The following is a 26,285-nucleotide window of genomic DNA, read 5'->3' on the forward strand; positions in this document are numbered from 1 at the left end:
CTTCTCCTCCTACGAGGAAGAAGAGATTACAGGAGCATCCTTCTCCTCAGACTCGTTTCCCAGCGGGATAGAGGCTGAGGTAGTTTTAGTGTCCCTGGGTTCCTGGGAGCCTAAAGTCGCAGAGGCTTATGCTAGGATTCCGGATAATACCAAGCACTACTTTAAAGACAGTGTGCTGATCAATGGAGTGGATACTCCAGCTCCTAGGGATAGTGGGTGCAGTCGCACTGTAGTGGATTCTACCTTGGTAGACTCAGAGGAAGTTGCCAGAGCTACTCTGATGCCCACTAAGTTGACTGACGGCCCCCTCCGTATGTTTCCCGTGATCCCTGTAAATCTTACTTTAAATGGTACAGCAGTCAGGATTCCAGTGAGCATTCAGAGAAACGTCCCGGGAAAGGTCTTGTTGGGTAATGATCTCAGAGCTTTAGGGCTCGTAGGAGACACTGCCGAAAGACCCTACACACGGGCTCAAGCACGGGCAGCATTGGCCAAGTCCAATACGCCGCCGCAGCCAAAGGGGAAACCCAAGGCGAAAGGAGTCTACAAGTCAAGACGAGGGAAAGAGAATATTCCCCCGAGCTCGCCTACCACTGCGGTGGAGGAAGTTGGTCAATCGCCCGGGCCTGACGAGGAGGTGGCGATGCCTGAAGTATTCGACCCCAACGATCAGCCTGAACTAAAAGACTTGTTAGTTGAAGGAGGTCCTGATAGGGACGAATTCAGTAAAGGCCAACGTGAGTGCCCATCTCTGGAAGGCCTAAGGAGACAGGCCTGCTCCCAGCTTGAGGGTGAACCTCTTGGGATGCATAGGATTTACCAGGAAGGTGGACTCCTGTATAGTGAGCCCACAGAGTCTACAGAAGGAGACCATAGGAGGTTGGTGGTTCCCCTTGCTGTTAGGCCCTTCCTCCTGCAGTTGGCGCATGAAGTTCCCCTTGCTGGTCACCTCGGTATGAGGAAGACCAAGCAAAGGTTATCCATGCACTTCTACTGGCCCAAGATGGGGGAGCAAGTAGAAAGGCACTGCAGGAGTTGTGCCGCCTGCCAGTTGTCTGGTAAGGTTGGCGCGACAATCCAAGCTCCGTTGGTACCGCTCCCAGTTGTGGGGGTACCATTTAAAAGGGTAGGGATCGACATGGTTGGTCCCCTTGACCCGCAAACATCCTCAGGCAATAGGTTTATCCTGGTGCTGGTCGACCATGCAACCAGGTATCCTGAGGCCATCCCATTTACAACTGTAACTGTCAAGCCAGTTGCAGAATCTTTACTCGGCATGTTTACTAGGGTTGGCTTCCCTAAAGAAGTTGTGCCGGATGATGGCAGCACCTTTATGTCGAAGTATAGGCAGGCTATGTGGAAAGAATGTGGGGTCACCTACAGGTTCTCTTCTGCATACCGCCCCCAGACCGATGGTCTGGGGGGGCGTTTCAACAGGACGTTAACGAGCATGATTGGGGCTCTGGAGGAGCCTCAGAGAAGAAAATGGGATCTTCTTGTTTTATGCTTACTGTTTGCCTACCGAGAGGTACCACAGGAGGGTGTTGGCTTCAGCCCCTTCGAACTTCTGTTCGGTCATCCCGTACGGGGACCCTTAGCCATCGTCAAGGAGGGATGGGAGATGCCCACTCCCCCTGTTACTACCAATGTAGTTGATTATGTGCTAGGGCTCAGAAAACGGATGGTACTTCTGATGGGCTTGGCTAGTGATAAATTGAAGGCAGGGCAAGCGCTGGTGAAACATTGGTACGACCAGAAAGCTTCCCTCATCAACTTTACACATGGTCAGCAAGTCCTGATCATGAATCCCATAAGGCCTCGAGCTTTACAGGACAAATGGTCAGGCCCTTACCCAGTGGTGGAGCCCCTGGGTGAGGTTAACTATTCAGTGGACCTTGGAAGGCCTGGACAGGCTCTAAAAGTGTTTCACGTGAATGGGCTGAAGGCTTTCGTCCCAAGCGTCGAAATCGCAGCACTGCTATTGGCTTCAGACTTTGAGGAAGAGGAGTCTGAACCTCTCCCCGACCTGTTCCCAAGCAGTCCTTCAGTTAGCTCTTTTGAGGGTGTCCGAGTGGCCCCTCACCAAAATGGACAAGGCTCAGTGGTTTACCTTGGACATGAAGTAGGTGGAGGGAGGAGACAGCCTCTACTCAGTCAGGTACAAGCAGTACAAGACTGGCCTACCCCCACTACGCAAACCCAAGTGAGAGCCTTTTTAGGACTCACGGGGTTTTACCGCACTTTTGTGGCAGACTATGGCACCATAGCTGCTCCTCTGACTGCCCTCACAACTCCGAAGAAACCCAAGAAGGTAACTTGGACTGACGAGTGTGAGAAGGCCTTCAATGGCTTAAAAGACTCCTTGTGCCAGGCCCCTGTCCTAAGGGCCCCTGATTATCAAAGACCTTTTATCGTGCAGACGGATGCCTCTGACACTGGGATAGGAGCTGTACTATCACAAGTAGATGAGAAGGGTAAGGAACACCCTATCGGTTTTATTAGTCGCCAGCTTAAGGACAGAGAGCTCAGATGGTCCACGGTAGAGAAAGAATGTTTCTCTGTTGTGTGGGCCCTAAGGAAGCTGAGGCCCTACCTCTATGGGACCCACTTCACTGTGCAGACTGACCATAAGCCGTTAAAGTGGCTAATGAACATGAAGGGGGAGAATCCAAAGTTGCTTAGGTGGTCCATAAGTCTGCAAGGCTTCGACTTCACCATTGAGCATAGGCCAGGTGTCCAACATAGCAATGCTGATGGGTTGTCCAGAATGTTTAACCGACCTGAACAAGAGACTCATCCAGGGGTGGATTAGTTCCCCCTGTCCATAGTCTGGAAGGGGCGAGTGTTAGGAAAGATTTCGTAATTGTAGGGAATTTTCCTTCCATGTGGCAACCCCTAAACTTTTTGCTGTTGTTATTCACCTTGTTTTTGACTTTGCCAGAGAAGTGCAGCCTTCTGCCGCACTCCTCTGGGCTTTCGCTCCTTTCTTACGGGGAAACTGACATGCCCTTAAGACAGTCAGTACCGGGGAACGCTGTTTCCCGTAGTTTCTTCTATCATGTTGCGGCTTTAGTGCAACATGACACAAGAGGGCACTGTAAGTTAAGTTACAGCTCTCTTGGGTCTCTAGCCTTCTACAGGCCCTAGATACTCTTTTAGGATGGTATTTGATCGGTGCAAGTCATTCAGGGACTCGAATGGTGGCAGCGATCGTTTTGTTTATTTTGAGCTCCTTTTGGCGTTCTGAGCACGTTTTTCGCACTGAACCCAAAATGGTGGCCTGGCTCCCAAAATGGCCAGACCACGAGGCTCCTTTGTCTTGTCCACTGACCGTCTTGCTCCCGTCACCTTCCCCAGGTCGAGCGACCCGGGGCCTTCCTTATTTGGGCATGTACTTTCCCGCGAAACGTGGTTGCTTTCGCGGGCTTCTACATGTCGTTTGTGTGCCTCCAGGGTGTGGGCTGGGATGTCTGGTCCCAATACACATCCTGGGTGCCAGAGAGTCTAGGGTGGTGTGAATGCCTGGGACCACCGTGGTCCATGATTGGTCCACGTATGGTATGTGTGTTGATGAGCGGATCTCCCATTGGCTCCCCTCCGTTTTGGCGCGAAGGGAACCGTGGATAAGAGGGAGCTGGAAACACCACTACCATGTCGATCTCCTGAGTTCTCACGAACGAAGGAATACAGGAGCCAAGTATCCTGCAACCAAGAGGCTGGACCGAGGAATCGCTGGTGACCCGCTGAAGGAATCCTCCTTTGCACTGCTGTCGTCCTGTGAAACCCTTTTCTCCTCTGATCGAACCAGAAGGCCTGTACTGGTGCTTCGACCTTTGGAATAGCAGGAACAGCTATTCCCGGCGACTTCATCAACTCCTGCCAAGTAAGCCTTCGGAAGTGTCTCTGGGCCATCCAGTTGACTGACCAGCTTACAAGGGAGTCCTGCTCTGTAACTGCCGCCAGGTTGTGTTGTATTTCGAGTCCTGGTCACTCTCCCACGCTTCGTACGCTTGGCGTCCCCAGGTCTGAAGGGAGGAGTGTACATTTGGCTCGAATACACACGGTCGCTCCGTTGTCCTGCTGCGGCAACAAACTGTGCTGGTTTCGTCGATTGGGACGTCTTTTTGCTCTACACGACTACGAGGCGTTCCCTGCTCTTCTAAACCTGCCAGCTGCTGAAACTAACGTGGAGAAGCCTGGGTCTGCTTGCTTCGGGGACCGGTGAGTAGTTTAGCTAGGATCTGGTCGCCCTCCTGCAGTATCCCATTGCTTTTCCCTGCTGTGTAAAAACAGCACCCTTTTGGCCGTACTCGCGCTCTGCTTCTGCCCGCTGTGGAGACTGCGCTTGAGTTGCGGAACCTGTTCTCCTTCTGCTGTGCACTAACCCGAACTGCCTGACTTCCTCCGAAGAGCTTCCCCTTTTGCCCGTTGGCACCGGCGTGGCAGGTACTTTGAGCACAAGGCTCCACTCTTCGCAGGGCTCGGACTTCCATCTAGTTAGGTGCCTCTGAAGGCAAACTGAGTCTAAAGCGTTATCGCACTTCCTGTTTTCCTTTCCTTTCAGGTGGACTACATATTTCGTGCTTTAAACGCTTGCGACTGTGTATTTGTATATATATTGTGTTGATATGGTATGTGTTGGTTTAATATTGTGATATTGTGATTTTCTCGCTACGGTCGTTGTTTTAAAGGCCTTAAAATAAATGTGTTTATATTTTTGATATAACACCTGTTTGGAGTAGTTTGTAAGCGCTCTTGCTTTGTGTGCTCACTGCGGGCTTTCAGTCACCCTCACCCCTCTTGAGACCTAGTCTTGACCGCCGCGATCGCTACCTTGATTGGTCTGGCTTGTCCAGAGGTTACCCTGTTCCAAGTAATTAGGTTGGCCTTCTGAACTTCTGCGCCACCAGGACAGAGTTCAGAAATCCGTCTTAACACCATCCACTGTGTTCGTTCATGGCGTTTGTTTTGGTGACTTGGCACGTGTCCTGTGATATCAACGCTCACATCATGGCAACATTGCTGTCAGCCTCATGATGACCCCACTGAGCACTACTGATGTTGATAGGGACATTTTTGGGGTCTTGGTGTCTGTGTAATGGTGTATTGATGTTTCTGTCCGTCATGTGCCTCCTTTGTGCGCAGTTATGGGGGACAGGCCTTTCAGTTGATGGTGTTTGGTGCCGTGCATGTAGGTGCATTTCGTTGAAGTCAATGTGGTCCGAATTGGTACAATGCACTTGCAGATGGTTGTGTCATGGTTGGGACACACCTTCATTCACATGGTAGGGCTGCTTACATCGGGCATTATATGTACAGGTGTCAGACGTTTGTGTGCAGCTTTAGGGTATGAGCTGGCTCCATTGCCTCTGCTACTCGTAGCCAGGTAAAGTATGCATCATTCCCCCCCTTTCAGCCAGGTAAAGTATGCATCATCCCCCCCCCCCTTTCAGCCTGGTAAAGTATGCATCATTCCCCCCCTTCTAGACAGGTAAAGTATGCATCATTCCCCCCCCTTTCAGCCAGGTAAAGTATGCATCATCCCCCCCCCCTTTCAGCCAGGTAGAGTATGCATTGGTACGTCGATCACCTACCCACTTCACATTTCCATGGCCATGACATGAGACTCACCGAGTAGCCAGGATCTTGGCCCTGCATGTCGCTCCATGTAGCGTGGTATTGTGGAGTTCCTCAGGACCATTGAATCATGGGTTGATCTGGGGAATCCGGCACAACAATGTGTGAAGATCCTGTTGGAGTCACAGACCATTTGCACGTTAATTGAGTGAAATAGTTTACAGTTGCGGTACGGTACCTCCATGGCATGTGGGACCACCAATTCCACATGGGTGCAGTCGATGGCACCAATGCAACCAGGTATGCTGGCTAGTGCATGGAAACCCACTTTGGTGTTTGCAATCTCCTGGGCAGACCGTGGTAATGAGATGTGGTCGTCTGTGTGCTTGAGGAGGGCATCGAGCACTTGGATCAGTGTACGTGAGAATAATGGTTGTGAAATGCCATGCAAGTGCCCCACTGCGTGCTGGTAGGTGCCTGTGGCCAGGCAGTGGAGCATGGACACTATCTTCAGTAGGGGTGGGATGGCGGTGGGTGTTTCTATCATGCTGACGATGTCGTTGTGTATCATGTCCACGATGGTGGTGATGGTGTCCCGGTCCAAACGGTACAGGGTGTGGATCTGCTCAGCGGTGAGGTTGAATGGACTGGCTCTGATGCGTGAGATTGTGGGCTGCATGCGTGGTGGCACTGGCTGTGCTGGTGGGGCTTGCTGGCCCTGCCTTGCCCTCCTTCTCCTCCTGCATCTCCTCTGTGCTGCCTGTTGTTGTTGTTGTTGTTGTAGTTGTAGTTGTAGCACTTGCATTGCAATCAGGTCCTCCAGCCCCAACATTGCTAGTCGTATTGGAATCATTGTGGAGTGTGACTGGGTGTGGGAAGGGGTGGGGTGTGCTCTTTTTGTACTTGGTGTGTCTGTATTGCCTCCACCTGTGCTGATTCTGTGCCTCTGTGGCAGCTGGATACACTGCACATGGCCATTTACGGTTGGTTCGTGATGGCGGAATTAGCACCATGGCGGTAAGGTACTTAACGGCCTTTGTGATGGCGTTAAAAGCATGTCCGCTTGGTTCGTGATTCGCATACCTTTGCGCGATGCTGGTATTTACGGCGTGGATGGTCGCGTGCGCGCGACCTGGGTGCAGTTAGCGGCACCGTTAACTACGATGCCACTAGTAGCACTTTCACGGGTCATGATCGGACCTAGTGGAAAACGATGCCGGTAATCATTTACCGGCATCGTTTTTCACTTACCGTCGGGGTCGTAATGAGGGCCATAGATAAGGAAGGGAGAGTGGGAAGGAAATGGAAATAGACAGGCGACTACCGTACTAGGCCTGACGACATTTCTGGTGGAGCCGGAGAAAAGCAAAAGGTGAGGGAGAGGGGTGCAGAAAGTGAGGGGAGGAACAAAACAAGCGACTATCATACTTGGCCTGACGACATTTCAGATAGTGCTGGAGAGGTGGTGGGGAGGAAAAAAACAGTAATGGGACGGTGGAGGAAACAGACGAGGTTGCTCTCATATTAGGTCAAGGGACAATTCTTATAGAGTAAGTGCATAGAAGAAAGTAAGGGGAGGAGATAGGAAAAGGGAGAAGGGAAAGGAGGAGAGAAAAGAGAGTAAGCCGTCAAAAAGAGTGGAGAAGCAAGAGTGGAGAGCGAATACAATTGCAGAAGTCAGTAGTAACACATAATGTTGCAAGCCAGGATACAAGATGAAGATGGGAACAGCATGATTCGGGGGCCACCATGAGTACAAGATGCAAAGGAAGTCCAGCATGAGAGTTGAGAAAGAGTGACGCACCGTGAATGAATGAAGTCCATAAAAGTCAAATCCAGCATTGGCCACAAGACAGTGATGGTGAAGGAAGGCACCAGGTGGGCGGGGCTTGCTAAGTGGTGAAAAAGAGCAGCAGGCAGGAAGGTACCAGGTAGGCGGGGCTTAGGCCAGGTGACCTAGATCCACTTGCACCTGCTCCCCATCTGCAAAGGAAAAGAAGCTGGAGGGCTCCTTAAGTAGGGAAACAGATCGGCAAGCAGGAAGGCACCAGGTGGGCGTGGCTTGCTAAGTGGTGAAAAAGAGCGGGAAGCAGGAAGGCACCAGGAGGCCGGGGCTTGCTAAGTGGTGAAAAAGAGCGGGAAGCAGGAAGGTACCAGGTGGGCGGGGCTTGCTAAGTGGTGAAAAAGAGAGGCAAGCAGGAAGGCACCAGGTGGGCGGGGCTTGCTAAGTGGTGAAAAAGAGCGGCAGGCAGGAAGGCACCAGGTGGGCCGGGCTTGCTAAATAGTGAAAAAGGGCGTGAAGCAGGAAGGCACCAGGTGGGCGGGGCTTGCTAAGTGGTGAAAAAGAGAAGCAGGCAGGAAGGCACCAGGTGGGCGGGGTTTAGGCCAGGTGACCTAGATCCGCTTGCACCTGCTCCCCATCTGCAAAGGAAAAGAAGCTTGAGGGCTCCTTAAGGAGGGAAACAGAGCGGCAAGCAGGAAGGCACCAGGTGGGCGGAGCTTGCTAAGTGGTGAAAAAGAGCCGCAGGCAGGAAGCCACCAGGTGGGCGGGGCTTGCTAAGTGGTGAAAAAGCGCAGCAAGCAGGAAGGCACCAGGTGGGCGGGGCTTGCTAAGTGGTGAAAAAGAGCGGCAGGCAGAAAGGCACCAGGTGGGCGGGGCTTGCTAAGTGGTGAAAAAGAGATGACAGGCAGGAAGGCACCAGGTGGGCGGGGCTTAGGCCAGGTGACCTAGATCCACTTGCACCTGCTCCCCTTCTGCAAAGGAAAAGATGCTGGAGGGCTCCTTAAGTAGGGAAACAGAGGGGCAAGCAGGAAGGCACCAGGTGGGCGTGGCTTGCTAAGTGGTCAAAAAGAGCGGGAAACAGGAAGGCACCAGGTGGGCGGGGCTTGCTAAGTGGTGTAAAAGAGCGGCAGGCAGGAAGGCACCAGTTGGGCGGGGCTTGCTAAGTGGTGAAAAAGAGCGGCAGGCAGGAAGGCACCAGGTGGGCGGGGCTTAGGCCAGGTGACCTAGATCCAATTGCACCTGCTCCCCATCTGTGTTGTTCTCGAATCCCCGTGCAGAGCTCCAGAATGACACGGGAGACCAAACCATAACATCTCCCTTCCATAGCAATGAAACAATATGAAACGGGAAAACAAATGACAAGGAAAAAGCAAAGCGAAGTGAAATGAAGATAGAAAAAGAAAAGGTCAGTAATTTGATTGGTAATCTGGAAAAACAGGGTAAAAAGTATCAATAGTAAATAAAGCCACTCTTGAGATTGGGAAAGATTCTTCTGCTCCTCAAAGGCATTCTTCTGGTTGGATGTGAATCTACTTTCTCTGCTGACAGTCCAGGTTTTGGAACCAGTGTTGCACTCAGAGGAATGTACCACATCATCAAAAGACCATCTTATCCCATCTTCCAATGTGACACTTTCTTCCTACTTTATCCACCATCAGTGCATCTCTGAATTTGGAAAGGCCCATGAGGACTTTCTTGGGTTCTTTAAAACACCCCCAATCTCCTTCCTCAAACCTGGAATCACTTGTACCCTTGGTAAGATTATAATACTCTTTGTACTTCTTCTGCCTTTCTTTCACTCTCCTGAGTACATCCTCCATATCAATCCTCTTGACATTCTTCAAAGATGATCATGACAGACTCAGTCTGTTGCATGGCAACCTACTCCTCATCATGACAAACGGCTCCACATTGGTGGTGAAATGGGTCTCATCCTATAGGCATTGGGAGCTTCCTTGAGAGTGTCTTTCCATGGCAAAGAATTTGTAACTGCCAACTGAATAATGCTTTTCACAAACCCATTTATGAGCTCCATCATTCCATTCGCCATAGGATGTTACAGCGATGTATATCTGTGCTCAATCATCCGGTCTTTGTAAAAGGACGTCATCTCTTCAGAAACAAACTATACTGTTTGTTTGATGTCACAGTGCTCTCCATTGCACCCCATTCGACCCACTTGGAAGTATTGTCCATTAACACAACTATGTACATTTTATGTTCTTCCAAAATCTCATAAGGTCCATCAATGTCCATGGGCAGTTTTTTTTCAAAACTGACTTTGCAATCTCCACTGCTTACAGTATGAATTTTCCTTCTTTTATCACTAAGGATAAATGCTTGGCAGTTTTCCACTAACTCTTCAGTGTCATTCAGTATCCCAGGCCACCAATATGTTTCTCCAAGCCTCTTTTTTGTAAGATTTCTTCCTAGAGGACCTTCAATTGCAAAATTTAAAATCTACCCCGTAAGGCAAGCCAGTGGAATAATTTCTAAATTTACATAATGCATTCTCTGCAATTGCATCTTGTATCTGGAAATACTGGTTGAGACCATGTCCTACTATTTCCCACCCTCCATGGATAGCTTGTCGTAAGAGCTTCTGTTCTGAATCATATGTGGACGGTCTGATCCATTCCCCTTTTCAAATTCCTGGTTCAATGTCTGCTATAATGCATTCTCCATCAGTTTATGTGTGCTGTTCTTGTTCCTCTCTTTCTCATGGCAACCTGGAAATGCAGTCTGCAATTATGTTGCCCCTGCCTGGTGTGTAGACAACCCTTATATTGTATTGCATTATGTCTAGAATCCGACTGTGTATCCTTGGCAAAGCTAAATGAGGGTTCTTCAAATTAATAATGTGAATTAATTGGCGTGTGATCAGTTTAGACAATCAGTGGTAAACTCCTAATTAAGGTACTAAAATGTTCTGAAAGCCACTTAACCCCTAGTGCTTCCTTTTCTATTGTTGAATAATTCAACTCTACTGAGTTTAAAGCACGAGAAGAAAATTCAATTGGTACTATTCCTTTTTCCTGCACTTGCTCAAGCAACCCACCCAATCCTACATTGCTGGCATCAACTATAATTATTTTCGAGGCAGTGGTTCTGAACATCTTGAGAGTTGGAGCTTCATTCATAACTCTTAATGTTCTCTAGTTCCATTTGACATTCAGCTGACCATAGAAATCTTGTTGACTTTTTCATCAGTCCTCTCATGTGCTATGTTCTATCAGTGAAGTGCAGCACAAATTTAGAATAGTACTCTGCCATGCCCAGGAAACAGCAAAATTGATCGCATTTGGTGCCAACTCTTTGTGTTTAAAACATTGGGCTAAAAAGAGGGCAGAGGGTTGCTCACTTTCCTCTGTGCGCTCCCTCCTTTGGAATAGCCTCCCCCTCCCCCTGTGCCATGAGCATGATCTTCTCAAATTCTGGATACTCCTTAAGACTTTCCTCTTTTCCTCTTCCTTCCCACCTTCTCTCCTCTGCTAGTCTCACAGTTGCTGAATCAATGTCCTTGGCCCTTATGCATCTTCGGAGCCATTACCTCCCACACCGATTATTCCCAGTTCATGTCTATCCATAGCATTTTGCATCTGCACACTCTCCACTCTGGAGACTCGCAATTACACCTGCTGCGGCCCTAGCTGTGTAGCACTCAACATTCATAGCACTTCCTTCATGGCTCATCCACAAGCTCAGACTCCCCAGCACTTATCCGCTCTTCCCTCTTCCTTTCTGCACTTGCATGTTCTGAATACCCACAAGGCATAGTAGGTTTGTTCCTCTTCCTCTTCCTCCTCATCTCTTAATATCGTGTTGTAATGTATTTCCCTCCCTCCCCCCTGCCTGCCCTGTGGGTGCTTTGAAACAGTATATTCTTATTGTATAAGCGCCTAACAAGCAAACAATAAATACATAAAATAAATAAACCTTTGTTAGGTGGGGCCGACATATTAGATATCGTCTCTACTAATTGGTTTGATCCCTTCTGAAATAATGATGTGTCCCAGATATGTCACCTTCTTCACTTTGATTTTGTATTCATCAATCTTAAGTGTGATTCCTCTATCTTGTATCACTTGCAGAGTACCCAATAGTTCAGCATCATGCTCCTCCTCCGTTAGAGATTGTTCTGGAAGTACTATAACCACAAACAGTTGTTGCATCATTCTTTGGAAGACAGCTGCTGCCGATGCCGGACCAAACAGCATACACCTGTATCTAAATGCACTGAGGGTTGTGAAAAACTAGGTTAAATGTTTTGGATCTTCATCCAATACCACCTGGTGATATGCCGATGATAGGTCCAACATGGTAAAATATTTGGCTGGTTTCATAGTGACCAACATCTCGTTCATGTTTGGCCGGGGATGTCTGTCTATTCAGATGTTGGCATTCAAGTCCCTGAGATCTACGCACATTCTTATCGAATTGTCGGGCTCGCGTACTATCACTATAGGGGATAGCCATTCTGAAGATTCAATGGGTTTCATGATGTTCTGTTCACACAGTTTTGTCAATTCCTTTTGTAAAGCCTCCTTTGTGCCAATCAGAATGTTGCTCACTTTATGTGTAACTGGTCTGGTACCTCTCTTCAGTACACTTCTATGCTTGAACCCTTTGAGCATTCCTATTCTTTCATTAAAACACTAGAGGAAATTATTTGGCCAAATATTCTTTGGAGTTAAAATCTTGGTTTGTCACATATAATATTGGAGTCATCTCATCTGGATGTATTTTGATCCAGAGAGCTGCTTGCTCCACCCATCCCACAACAGATGATCCATTTTCAGCAATGTATAGTTTATAGTAGGTTTTCTCTGCCTTTAAATTTGAGATGGACAACTTGTATCCTATGATGTTAATATGAATCTTTCTATATCCCGTGGCTCTGACATTAGTAATTCTCAGATCACCTAGCTGTCCTTTCAACTCCTTTTCATTGTGTATGCTTATCCTGTATCCACCATGATGTTCAACGGAATAGTATCAACATACATGCATTCCAATGCTCCATTCTTTTTTAAGGAGCACACAGTAAAGATTTGAACAGAATATTCTTAATTATAGTTTAATATATTCAGTAGACTGCTGGGCTCACCTACTTCTCCTAAGGCTCTGATGCTGGAGCTAGCTCCCCCCCTCCCCTTGTTGCTCCTGGATACTCTTCAACAATGTAATATTGCCACATTTGCAGCATTCTGCAGTCATCACTGGGCATTAGTTTTCCCCATTAAAGTTCCTTTTGCACCCACACTTATAACGTCTCCATTGCGCACTGTTATTCAGGGCACTGTTATTACAAGATTTCTCTTTATTCCACTGTTTGCTGGATTTGATCTTTGATACTGCAGCGGATATCTTTTTTAAGGCTACAGTGGCGTCATCACTTTCTTCTTCATTGTCCAATTGTATCTTCTTAACCTATAATGTATCAGATTTGTGTTAAACAGCTCTCATGCACCTGTCTCCCAACTCCATTGCCCTTGCAATCTCAATCACCTGTTCTAATGTTGGATCCTCTGCCTGCCACAACTTTTGTTGGATGGGAGGATCTGTGGTGTGCAACATCAACTGGTCTCTCAAATATTCATCGGCCACCCATGTGAACTTGCACGTAGCAAGCAGTCCCCTTAAAGCCTCAATATAAGTATCCACTGTCACTCCTTTGCTCTGTTTTCTGATAAAAAAAATAATACCTCTCAGGAACAACATTGGTTTTATTCCTGAAAGGCTTATCTATTTTTGCAAAAGCAGCTTCATATCGTCTGTTCGTACTTGAACTGCCAGAATCACCTGGCCATCAGAGTTTGGTACACAATGCCCAGCTTTGCTCCCCACCTGTCCTATCAATCCCGGAGTCCCTGGTCCAAATAGATGGCTTTAATAACCACCTTCCATGCCCACAGCCATTGCAAATGGCACGTATGCTCCCTAACTCACATGATATTCCACTCGGGGTGTTTGCGACCCGCAGGAGGATTCCTGGAGTGTTCTGTCCCAGGAGGGATGCCGTAACGGAGGCCACGCCCCCTCAGACTACTTTCACCCTGGCCCTCAGCCCAGCAGGGTGAAGCCTGCGGGGAAAGGGCGCGGGGTGTTTGCGACCTGAGGGGTTGTTTGCGGCTCCGCAGGGTGCTCTCTGAACCATAAGGCTGGACAAACTTCAACCGTTTCCAAGCAAGGTGAGCAGAACTGAAATGGGGGGCTTGTTTGGGGGGGAATTTCTCGGCCCATTCAGGCAGGCATACTGCTCCACTAACATGTTGTTGCTCCAAATGTCCGGCCACAGGGTAAACATGCCCCAAAACGCTAAACCTACACCAACCGTGGCACCCCTGCTCTCCTCACCGTTTTCTCCACGTTTCCTGGCTAATCTGTCCTCTTGTCTGGTGTACAGACCCTCCAGGAGACTGAACCTATTATAAAACGGCTGATTTTGATGGTGAAACGTACATGGGGGGCACCCACTGGGCCCAGTAAAGCTCTGCACTGACCCAGGACGAGCGTCTGAACTATGGGGTACAGAAGTCTGTCACCCACTGGGAAACAGGCCAATAGTGCCAGATCTATGTAACCAAGGAACCCATGAAACCCTCCATAATTCCCAGTTGGAGACCCACTGTCTGGGAATCAACAAAGTTTGTGCCCCCCCCCGCCAAGGAAAAGTCTTCCCTGCATGTGGATTCTGGAGCTGACAGAGGGAAAGGCCACACTGGAACTGAACCCCCCCACTTTTTTGTGCCAGCCGGCTTCCTAGTTCCCCCTCAATTTAACTGACTTGCCGACCCTGCATTCGCCCTTTGAGTCTGTGATGCTGGAAATGCATCAGAGGGACAGGGCCTCTGAATCCTTGTCCTTTACTGCTTTTTATCGTGTGTTCTGTCATGTTTTCTGCCCAGGAGTCCATGTGGGACTCCTGGCAGTGCAGCTCTCTCTTTTGGTTTGGTGAACAGACCCATGGGATACCCTTATGGCACCCATGGGTAGGGGTACAACCCTGTGCCCCTAGTGTATGTTTTTGGGCACCTGTGGGTGGCCCACAGAGCAGGGTATGGGCTGGTGGCAGCTCCATGCTGTATTTGACAGGTGCTCTGGGTGTCCTTCATTTTGGGATACCCAGGCCCTGCCATTGGGATCAGTTGATTCCTGATAGGAAACAAGATGGCCCCTGTGGCCTCTTGCTTTCTATTGCCTGTAACCTTGTTTCCCAAAGTCCTGGGAAGCCCTGACTCTGTCCCTTCCCCCTGACTGGCTGTTGGGTGGAAGTTCCATATATGGTGTTGTTGTGAAGGTCCAGCTAGAATGACTGGAGCCTTCCCAGTGACTGTATGTTGTGGGTACCTCCTGTGGGTGGGACCTGGGTGAATGGAGTGTGTGACCAATATACACTCCTTGTTCTGGTTGTCTGGTTTCTGGCATGAGAGACAAATACTGAGACAGCCCTGCCCGAAACTGGCCTGAATGCAGTGTGTAGTGTTGAATGGCTGGGTACTTATCCCAATCCACATTCCTTGTTGTGAGTGTCTGAAAGGGAGGAGTGTGGCCTGAATGCACTGTGTGCCTGATTGGCTGACTGACTGCATGAATGCCCTTCTGTATGATTGGCTGCTGAGTGTGTGCCAGCAGTGTGGATGAGAGAGAGAATAGTATATCTGGGGACCTCTCACCACTGGTAATTGTTCAGAAGCGTTCAGAAGCTGAGTTTCCACTCTAAGAGTAACTGGAACTGCTGATCCTCGACGCCCAGCTGGAAGAAGAAGACTTGCTGTTGCACTTGCTTCGACCGATCTGAAAGCTGCCGAATTCGTCGAGGACTGACCCGAGAGAGGACCTGGTAAGGCGCCCTCTTCCCGTGCTCCAAGGGACCATCGAGCACCGCTCCATCTTCGCCGAAGCGCCCTGGAAGACAGACCCTCGAAAGCCTGCCGACCCGAGACCGGACCGCCGAGGAGATCGAAGTGAAGCACCCGGACATCGCCGCCTTCGAAGTCCATTGCCGTCGACCAGGGTTCGCAGGTTTGTGTAACCGCTGGAGGCCCGTCGAAGTTGTGTTGCCCAGCCGTGGGAACCACTTGACGACGTGCCGCCGAAGACCGGAGCCGCCCGCTCCTTTGTCTAAGAACATTCGAATCGAAGGACTCCCTCGTCCGCACCGTCGACCGCTTTATCCTGCCGGAGAAAGTCGAGGACGACCAACGCGCCGAGGAGAAACCTGCCGGTGGGTTTCCCGCCACCCGAAGACCACAAAGACTCGAACGACTCGACGCCCTTGCTGGTCCTCCGTCTCCACAATCTTTGAGGTCCAGAACTATTCTCACCGAGGTGCCCCGCACGCCTTTGCCTTGCAGGACGCCGACGAGCACCGCTCGGACGAAGCTGCCGCCTCATCGACGCCGTTCTACCCTGTTTGTCGACGGACATTCGACGCCCCGTGTCTCCCGCTTGAAAGGGAAGGCATTCAAGAAGGGCCGTCGATTCCCCGCCGCCGAACGCCGAGTTCCTCGACGCTTCTCGACGCCTCTCGATGATCCGTGACTCCCGCTTGAAAGGGGATCGCTCAAGAAGGATCTGTCGACGCCTCTTCGAAGAACTCGACTCCACCAGGTACATTGGGGGGGTAAGAACATTATAGGAGGGAATAAGACTTGCAGAACAATATATGGACTGGGCTTGTGCTATATCTTTATTTTACAGGTTGCCCAGGTGGGGGGATCTCCACACAGAACTGTGTCTAGTGGTAGGGGCCAGTATTCTGCCTATTGCTCAACCATCTTATTTTCTCTCCTCTCTCTATTGCTGGTTTCACTCTATTGATCTGTGTGACATTGTTACAGTATTGTTGATGCACTTTAATGAGATCTAATACAAAGGGTGGTACCACTTTAGAATTGTATATATTTGCCATTGTTGATTTTCCTAAGTACAAAGTGAGTTATTATGATAAGTGTACATAACCTTGAATATTGATTATATAAAGACTGTGTTCTAACCAATACAGTGTGTGGACATTCCTTTGTGGGGGCTTGGGGACTACACTGTACTTAAGAACCAGCCTGCATCACCTCCTGAGAAGCTAGGCCTTGATTGCTCGTCCATTGCTACCGTAATAGAGAATCTTGGCTGGGGTCTTCTGTGCCTCTCTTCTACCATATAGAGAGCAGAAGTAAAGACACCCCCTACCGGTCCTTTACAGCTGGTGGCAGCGGTGGGATGCTTATGGTTTTAAGAATCAGTGTATAACGTGCCACTTACAAAAGATATCTGCACTTTATTAAATTAAGGTTTAGTTGTGTACAAGATAACTGCATTACAAACAATGGAGTCTATTGCAAATGGCAAATTGACTCGGATGAGCTTGGAGGCTCTCCAGAGTGCTTGTGAAGCCAGGGAGTTAGACTTTGTGGATAAGTCTAGGGCTGAGCTGATAGCTGCCCTGGTGGACTACCAGACTGATGGTGAAACTCTTGATGAGGGGGGGAATGCAACCAATGAGGACTCTGCCCTGGGGTTTCTGCTGAATCTGTTTCTGGGAATGCCGCCATTCCTGCTGCCTCTGTTCCAAACCCCAGCAATTCCTTGGAGCTTGAGTTATTAAGGATGAAATTGGCCTTTGAATACCGCAAGTTGGAAATAGATGCTGAACTTAAGAAAGAGGAGTTGGCTCAACAAGTGGAGCTCAAGAATAGGGATCTTGAACTCAGAAATAAGGACCTTGAACTCAAGAGCCAGGACACTGAATGTCAGAGAATCCAGCTAGAGAAAGCTAGAGTGGAGACTTCAGCTAAAACCAGTGAGAGTGTCAGGTCCCCAGCCACCAAGTTTATGAAAGATTTGGTTGATGTATTTGTGGAGGGTTCAGATATCCTTCAATGGATTGAAGCATTTGAAATGGCTTGTGCGATTCATGATGTTGATAAAAGAGATTGGGCTAAGTGTTTGTTAAGCAGAGTGCCTCAAACTGGATATGACTGTATTCTGAAGCTGAGTGTGGAAGAAAGGGGTCAGTATGAGTGTATGAAGTCTGCTTTGATTGCCAAGTTTGGCAAGACACCTACCCAATACCTTAGAAGGTTCAGGGATTTTAAGAAAAGAGAAAATGTGTCTTGGGTTGACTGGGTGAGTGCTGCGCACATGAACATGATGGGGTGGATCGATGGATACAAGGTTAAGACTTTTGTTGAGTTGCCCCACCTCTTGTTTTTTGAGCATTTTTCTGAAGCCTGTTCACCAGAGCTGCGTCAGTATGTGGCTGACCAGAACATTTTGGACCCCTTTAAGCTGGCTAGGTTGGCTGACAAGTGGGTCTCCCACCGGGTGTCCCCTAAGGACTCCAGTGGGAAGGACAAGGACAAAGAAAAGGGGGCCTCTCAGAAAGCTGAGGAGTCCCACAAGCAGTCACAGTCGGGTAAACCTAAACCTTCCTCTCCCAAGACCCAAAAATCTAGTGGGGATAAGTCATCTGTGGGTGGGAATAAGAGTAGTGGTCCACCTGCTGCAAAGCAGGCTCCCAGTGGTTCCAGTACCGTACCCCGCACTCCTGGCGCTTGTTGGGACTGTGGGGCTCTGGATCACAAAAGCGGTGACTCCAAGTGTAAAGGTAAGGCACTTGGAGTACAGGCTGTCAGCCTGACCTACCCTTACGCCGTGTCTGAGGTGGAGGCCACTGTCCTCCCCTCCTCTACCGGGATCACATTTGGTGCTCCGGTAGAGATTTCCTTAGTGTCCCTTGGGGCCTGGGACCAGTATGCAGGAGTACTGGCGACTATCCCACAGAACACCCGTAGGTTTTTGAGAAGTGTCCTCTTGAATGGCCAGCCTTCTACTGGTTTGAGAGACACTGGGGCAAGCATGACAGTGGTGGACAGGACCCTGCTCAAGCCAGAGGACTATGTAGGTGCTCCTCTGAGAACCACCAGGTTAGCTGGTGGGCCTCCCAAATTATCGCCTGTAGCCTTAGTCACACTCATGATTGGAGACAAGACAGCAAAGCTTCCTGTCCTGGTTCAGGACAATGTCCCTGCTAACATTCTGTTAGGAAATGATCTAGTAGAGTTGGGGTTGATCTCGGATGGTCTTCCCATGACTGCTGCTGCAGTCACTAGGTCACAGGTGACACCGGGTCTGGCTGTGGGTCAGGTACCCGAGCCAAAGGCGAGGCCTAAGGCAAGAAGAAGGAAGACCAAGAAGGCCACCTCTGTGGAGGGAACACCTTCTCTTCCTGCTGTTCCGACAGCACCCATTGGGATCCATGCTCCGGACGGGCTGGGTCCAGTGGAAAACCCAAACTCAACTCCTGTGGGAGAAGAGACAGAAGACTCTCCTGTGGGAGAGGTTCTCAACCCGGAGGATCATCCCGACCTTCAATGCTTGTTAGCTGAAGGGGGATCCTCCCAGGCAGACTTCTGTAAGGGACAGAGAGAGTGCCACTCTCTCGAGGGACTGAGGAAACAGGCCCTGTCCCAGGCACAAGGAGAAGTGCCTAGGACGTTCCGGATTTATTGGGAGGGTGAGCTCCTTGTTAGTGAGCCCACTAAGCCTGAAGCTGGTGCCCTCAAGAGGTTGGTGGTACCGCAGGTTTACAGGCCCTTCCTACTGCAGTTGGCGCATGAGGTGCCCTTGGCTGGTCATCTTGGGACCAAGAAGACTAAGCAGAGGCTCTCTGCCCATTTCTACTGGCCACGGATGGGAGTAGAGGTGGAGTCCCACTGCAGGACCTGCCCAACTTGTCAGTTGCCTGGCAAGACTGGAGGCAGTGTCATTGCCCCACTGCAGCCATTGCCAGTGGTTGGCACACCATTTGAGAGGGTGGGCATCGACATCGTCGGTCCCCTTGACCCTCCCACTTCAGGTGGACATCGGTTCATCCTGGTCTTGGTAGATCATGCCACCAGGTACCCTGAGGCAATACCCCTTCGGACTGTTACTGCCAAGGTGGTTGCCGGGGCTCTCCTGGGCATTTTCACCCGTGTTGGATTCCCCAAGGAGGTTGTCTCTGACAGAGGATCCAACTTCATGTCTAGTTACATGAAAACCATGTGGAAAGAGTGCGGAGTAACGTACAAGTTCTCCACCTCTTACCACCCCCAGACCAATGGTCTGGTTGAGAGATTTAATAAAACTCTCAAGGGCATGCTAGGGGCTTTGGAAGAACCCCTAAGGAGGAAATGGGATCTCCTCCTGCCATGCCTGCTGTTTGCTTACAGAGAGGTACCTCAAGAGGGTGTTGGTTTCAGCCCCTTTGAGTTACTCTTTGGACATCCCGTGAGGGGGCCCCTCGCCTTGATCAGAGAAGGCTTGGAAGCCACCCCTCCAGGTCCCGCCAAGCAAGTGGGGGACTATGTGTTAGGCCTCAGACGGAGGATGACACAGATGATGGGTCAGGCAACAGCAAATCTCAAGGCCAGCCAGGAATTGAATAAGTACTGGCATGACCTTAAAGCCTCGCAAGTGGATTGGACTCCGGGAGAGGAAATCCTTGTGATGGAGCCTACCAAGCCTAGAGCTTTGGCAGACAAGTGGACTGGACCCTTCAGGATCATCTCCAAGATTGGCGAAGTCAATTATCTAGTTAACATGGGAGCCTCTGGGGTAGCCCCTCAGATATTCCATGTCAACAGGCTCAAGCCTTTCCACCGGCGAGCAGAAGTCTCATGTCTCTTGCTAGCTTCAGGGCAAGAAGAGGATGAGAGTGAGCCCCTTCCTGATTTGCTGCATAGCAACCCTCAGGATGGCTCAGTGGAGGGAGTACATCTCTCTCCGGATTTGACAACAGAGCAACAGAGGGCCTGCAGGGCTTTACTCCAACAGTATGCCTCTCTGTTTTCACTGACGCCAGGCCTTACACCGTGGTGTAGGCATGAAATTGACACTGGTGACAGTGTGCCTGTCAAAAGCAGGTGCTAACGTATGTCAGATACCGTCAAGAACCACATCCAGGCTGAGGTCGCCAAGATGTTGGATCTGGGTGTTATTGAACCCTCAACCAGTCCCTGGTCCAGTCCAGTGGTCCTTGTCCCCAAGGCAAGTTCCCAGGCGGGTACCAAGGATTGGAGGTTCTGTGTGGACTACCGAGGAGTCAATGCCGTCACCAAAACTGACGCGCACCCATTGCCCAGGGCTGATGAGCTCGTGGACACCATAGGTGCTGCCAAATTTGTGAGCACCTTTGACCTTACCTCAGGCTATTGGCAAATAGCTCTGACGGACCATCCCAAGGAAAAGACGGCCTTCTCAACACCTGAGGGACTCTACCAGTTTAGGGTCATGCCTTTTGGGTTGAAGAATGCCCCTGCCACCTTCCAGAGATTGGTCAACCATGCGCTCAGTGGGCTGGAAGCCTTTTGTGTGGCTTACTTAGACGACATTGCCGTCTACAGTTCCACCTGGGAAGAGCATTTGACACATCTGGATAAGGTGTTGCAGGCCTTGAAAAGGGCTAACCTCACTATCAAGGCCAACAAGTGCCAGATAGCTCAGGGGAAAGTTACCTATCTTGGTCATGAGGTAGGAGGGGGTCAAATCGAACCTCTCTCCAGTAAAGTACAGGATGTACAGAACTGGGAGACTCCCACTACTCAAACCGAGGTGAGAGCCTTTTTGGGGCTCACTGGGTACTATTGCAATTTCATGGCAGACTACGGAACCATAGCTGCACCCCTGACAGCTCTAACTTCACCCAAACAGCCTAGGAAGGTTAATTGGACCGAAGACTGTCAGAGGGCCTTTGATGGCTTGAAAGAAAGTCTGTGTAGGGCACCTGTGTTGTGTGCGCCTGACTACAGCCGACCCTTTATCGTCCAGACGGATGCCTGCGACACCGGAATTGGAGCTGTCTTGTCCCAGTTAGATGACAAAGGGAGAGAACATCCTATCATATTCATCAGTAGACAACTCAAGGGTAGAGAACTTAGGTGGGCTACTGTTCAAAAGGAGTGTTTTAGCATAGTTTGGAGCCTTAGGCGTTTTAGGCCCTACCTTACGGGGTCTACCTTCAAGGTCCAAACAGATCATAAGCCCCTGAAGTGGCTTATGCAGATGAAGGGTGAGAATCCGAAATTGCTCAGGTGGTCCATTAGCCTGCAAGGGCTAGACTTCACCATAGAGCACAGACCAGGGAAGAGTCACGATAATGCAGATGGCTTTTCTAGAAGCTATGTTGACTGTCTGGATGAGGGTGTCTATCCCGTGGGAGATTAGACACCCTCCACCTCAGTCTGGGGGGGGCGACTGTGATGCTGGAAATGCATCAGAGGGACAGGGCCTCTGAATCCTTGTCCTTTACTGCTTTTTATCGTGTGTTCTGTCATGTTTTCTGCCCAGGAGTCCATGTGGGACTCCTGGCAGTGCAGCTCTCTCTTTTGGTTTGGTGAACAGACCCATGGGATACCCTTATGGCACCCATGGGTAGGGGTACAACCCTGTGCCCCTAGTGTATGTTTTTGGGCACCTGTGGGTGGCCCACAGAGCAGGGTATGGGCTGGTGGCAGCTCCATGCTGAATTTGACAGGTGCTCTGGGTGTCCTCCATTTTGGGATACCCAGGCCCTGCCATTGGGATCAGTTGATTCCTGATAGGAAACAAGATGGCCCCTGTGGCCTCTTGCTTTCTATTGCCTGTTACCTTGTTTCCTAAAGTCCTGGGAAGCCCTGACTCTGTCCCTTCCCCCTGACTGGCTGTTGGGTGGAAGTTCCATATATGGTGTTGTTGTGAAGGTCCAGCTAGACTGACTGGAGCCTTCCCAGTGACTGTATGTTGTGGGTACCTCCTGTGGGTGGGACCTGGGTGAATGGAGTGTGTGACCAATATACACTCCTTGTTGTGGTTGTCTGGTTTCTGGCATGAGAGAGAAAGACTGAGACAGCCCTGCCCGAAACTGGCCTGAATGCAGTGTGTAGTGTTGAATGGCTGGGTACTTGTCCCAATCCACATTCCTTGTTGTGAGTGTCTGAAAGGGAGGAGTGTGGCCTGAATGCACTGTGTGCCTGATTGGCTGACTGACTGCATGAATGCCCTTCTGTATGATTGGCTGCTGAGTGTGTGCCAGCAGTGTGGATGAGAGACAGAATAGTATATCTGGGAACCTCTCACCACTGGTAATTGTTCAGAAGCGTTCAGAAGCTGAGTCTCCACTCTAAGAGTAACTGAAACTGCTGATCCTCGAGGCCCAGCTGGAAGAAGAAGACTTGCTGTTGCACTTGCTTCGACCGATCTGAAAGCTGCCGAAATTGTCGAGGACTGACCCGAGAGAGGACCTGGTAAGGCGCCCTCTTCCCGTTTCCGAGGGACCATCGAGCACTGCTCCATCTTCGCCGAAGCGCCCTGGAAGACAGACCCTCAAAAGGCTGCCGACCCGAGACGGGACCGCCGAGGAGATCAAAGTGAAGCACCCGGACATCGCCGCCGTCGAAGTCCATTGCCGTCGACCAGGGTTTGCAGGTTTGTGTAACCGCTGGAGGCCCGTCGAAGTTGTGTTGCCCAGCCGTGGGAACCACTTGATGCCGTGCCGCCGACGACCGGAGCCGCCCGCTCCTTTGCCTAAGAACATTCGAATGGAAGGACTCCCTCGTCCGCACCGTCGACCGCTTTATCCTGCCGGAGAAAGTCGAGGACGACCAACGCGCCGAGGAGAAACCTGCCGATGGGTTTCCTGCCACCCGAAGACCACAAAGACTCGAACGACTCGACGCCCTTGCTGGGCCTCCGTCTCCACAATCTTTGCGGTCCAGAACTATTGTCACCGAGGTGCCCCGCACGCCTCTGCCTTGCAGGACGCCGACGCTCTGACGCCGACGAGCACCGCTCGGACGAAGCTGCCGCCTCATCGACGCCGTTCTACCCTGTTTGTCGACAGACGTTCGACGCCCCGTGTCTCCCGCTTGAAAGGGAAGGCATTCAAGAAGGGCCGTCGATTCCCCGCCGCCGAAAGCCGAGTTCCTCGACGCTTCTCGACGATCCGTGACTCCCGCTTGAAAGGGGGTCGCTCAAGAAGGATCTGTCGACGCCTCTTCGAAGAACTCGACTCCACCAGGTACATTGGGGGGGTAAAAACATTATAGGAGGGAATAAGACTTGCAGAACAATATATGGACTGGGCTTGTGCTATATCTTTATTTTACAGGTTGCCCAGGTGGGGGGATCTCCACACAGAACTGTGTCTAGTGGTAGGGGCCAGTATTCTGCCTATTGCTCAACCATCTTATTTTCTCTCCTCTCTCTATTGCTGGTTTCACTCTATTGATCTGTGTGACATTGTTACAGTATTGTTGATGCACTTTAATGAGATCTAATACAAAGGGTGGTACCACTTTAGAATTGTATATATTTGCCATTGTTGATTTTCCTAAGTACAAAGTGAGTTATTATGATAAGTGTACATAACCTTGAATATTGATTATATAAAGACTGTGTTCTAACCAATACAGTGTGTGGACATTCCTTTGTGGGGGCTTGGGGACTACACTGTACTTAAGAACCAGCCTGCATCACCTCCTGAGAAGCTAGGCCTTGATTGCTCGTCCATTGCTACCGTAATAGAGAATCTTGGCTGGGGTCTTCTGTGCCTCTCGTCTACCATATAGAGAGCAGAAGTACAGACACCCCCTACCGGTCCTTTACAGAGTCCCTATTTCGGGGTCTGGCAAACTCAATGGCAACTGCTATGGGGATCCCTCCAACCCAGATCCCTGTTGCCAGCACTATGCTGCCTAGTTTGTCTGCAGGTTATTCTGATGTGGCCCCTACACCTGTTTCAAGCACGGCCTCCTCTGCTGACATCCCTGGGTGTACCAAGGCTCTAAGCCCCACGGAAGAGGATATGGTGCCCTGTGTCGCCACTGTTAAGCTTGCCTCCAGCACACGGGGCACTGCAGGCTCCTCCAGCAGTACCTGGAGCACATATCTTCCCCCCACAAGCACAGGATCTAGTTCTTTTTTGCATTAAACCCCACTTAGAGGGTCCAACTCTAATGACACCATGGCTGCCCACGGAACCAACTTCACCAACCTCAGGCAATTGGAGGGCGCATCCTCCACCAAGGAATGCAAATGCGACCAGGTGCTTGTCGAACTGATAGCCATTAGGAAATTGCTCATGAAACTAACAGAAAACCAGGAGAGGGGAGGTGTAATACCTCAGGTGGATCCCCTGTTAGCCTGTCAGGGGGACAATGGCCTTATCAAACCACTTCTGGAGCACGACATGGCCTTAGATTGTGCACACCGAGCAACCCCCAAAGACCACGCTGCTCCTCATAGCAGGATACAGAGAAAACCACCATACATAGATGCCCGATGAGAACCCAGCCCTAAGAGCATCATAGAGAACCTAGAACCTCACCTTGAGGTGATTGCAGAGGGTTTTAACTGAGCCAATGCCCTCCCAAACACCGGGGCAGCTTTTCTTTCCTGCAAAATGTCCAAGCGAGAAAACCCATACAGTAAATGACCCCCACTGCAGCGGATATTTGACTGAGCGACACGGCAATGGCGGGTCGGGCCCTTGCACCATTTATTTCCATGGGGTCCCAAAACTGGCAGTGAGCAAGAAAGAACCAAGGGATGCCCTATTGAACAAATGTTTACACTGGCTCCGGTCCATGAAAGGATGTACTTTTGTATCCAGAGAATCCTTAGAGGGATGCTCCAGAATTAGAAACCTTGGTTCGAGCCCCTTTGATTCTGTGAAACTGGGTTTCTGAAAGGGGAAACTGACTTAAGGGGTGTTGGGAAGATCTGGATGGCATGGTTGCCTTGTATAAGGGAAGGATCTCAATGATCCAGTATCCTTGGCGAGACCTTAATGGCGGTCCTGCAACTGTCCAACTTACTCCATCCCACACACCTCTACCTGGTGAGATCCTAGTCCCCTTGGGGCAATGAGATCCGGGGCCCGTTGAGGTTGAATTTGCTGGTTTTGGCATATTTTTGTATGGGGCTGGACTTTGTTTTTTTTGCATTTGTCTTACCTCCTTTTCGTAATGGTTTGCTGGGTTGTAATTGTTTTTGCTGTTTTAGTATTAGGATGCGCTATGATGGCCACACGGCCGAATAAAGTGTGTATGATGATGATATTCCACCCACTCACTTCCTTCCCAAGGTGCATCCCTTCACACACACTACTACCTCGTTTCTGAAAATTCCAGACCATCAAGAGTTCAGGAGTGAACCTCCACCTCCATGCATCTCTACCCGCATGACACCTTGCTCCTTCGAATACAGAAAGAAACACCTAGCCTCCCGCGGATTGTTAACCCCAAAAAACTCACCTACCACCATCCCATCCATCGCCTGGAGAAATTAACTACTCATTTCCATAACGAAGACTCGCCTTTCAACTAAACATCATCACGCATCTACGTGCCTTAGCTCATCCCGGAACAATGTCACCCACACTGGCTCACTCACACCAGAGAAGAAGAAGCCAATAAAACCCTTGAACTCCTTGAAAACCAACACTGTGGACATTGCAAATACAGACAACACAAAACACATTAAGGGAGCCGTAATCAATGCCAGATCCCTCCTGGCACACGCCCTGGACATCGCTGACCTTATCAAGACCAATGATCTAGACATCCTTGCTATCACAGAAACCTGGCTGCACCCATCAGCAGGCCCTGCCTTATCCATGGCCATCCCTGAGGGGTAGACTATCCTTAGGAAAGATAGAATGATTTCCAAAGGAGGCAGAGTGGCGCTCATTGCCAAGAATAACATCAGACTGAGGGAAACCACCAACCATGCCTTCCACTCGGGAGAAATGATTTCATTCAAAATCTCCCTCTCTGCCACATCCACCTTCACTCTCCACCTTGTCTACAGACCTCCAGACTCTGTGACCTCATTCGAGGAAGACATAGCCTCTGTCCTCGCAACTAAAATCAAAACCTTGTCAAAAATAGCCATTCTGGGAGACTTC

The 26,285-nt window shown here is 50.1% G+C and overlaps 1 protein-coding gene across 7 annotated transcripts in view; it reads right to left on the reverse strand.

Moving 5' to 3' along the window:
* Positions 1–26,285, reverse strand: part of KIF1A (kinesin family member 1A) — a 4,129,412-nt gene that overhangs the window by 3,278,112 nt on the left and 825,015 nt on the right. The window lies entirely within an intron of this gene.

This window comes from Ambystoma mexicanum, chromosome 10, assembly GCF_040938575.1.
Source record: "Ambystoma mexicanum isolate Mex_15411 chromosome 10, UKY_AmexF1_1, whole genome shotgun sequence".
In the NCBI taxonomy this organism is placed as follows: Eukaryota; Metazoa; Chordata; class Amphibia; order Caudata; family Ambystomatidae; genus Ambystoma; species Ambystoma mexicanum.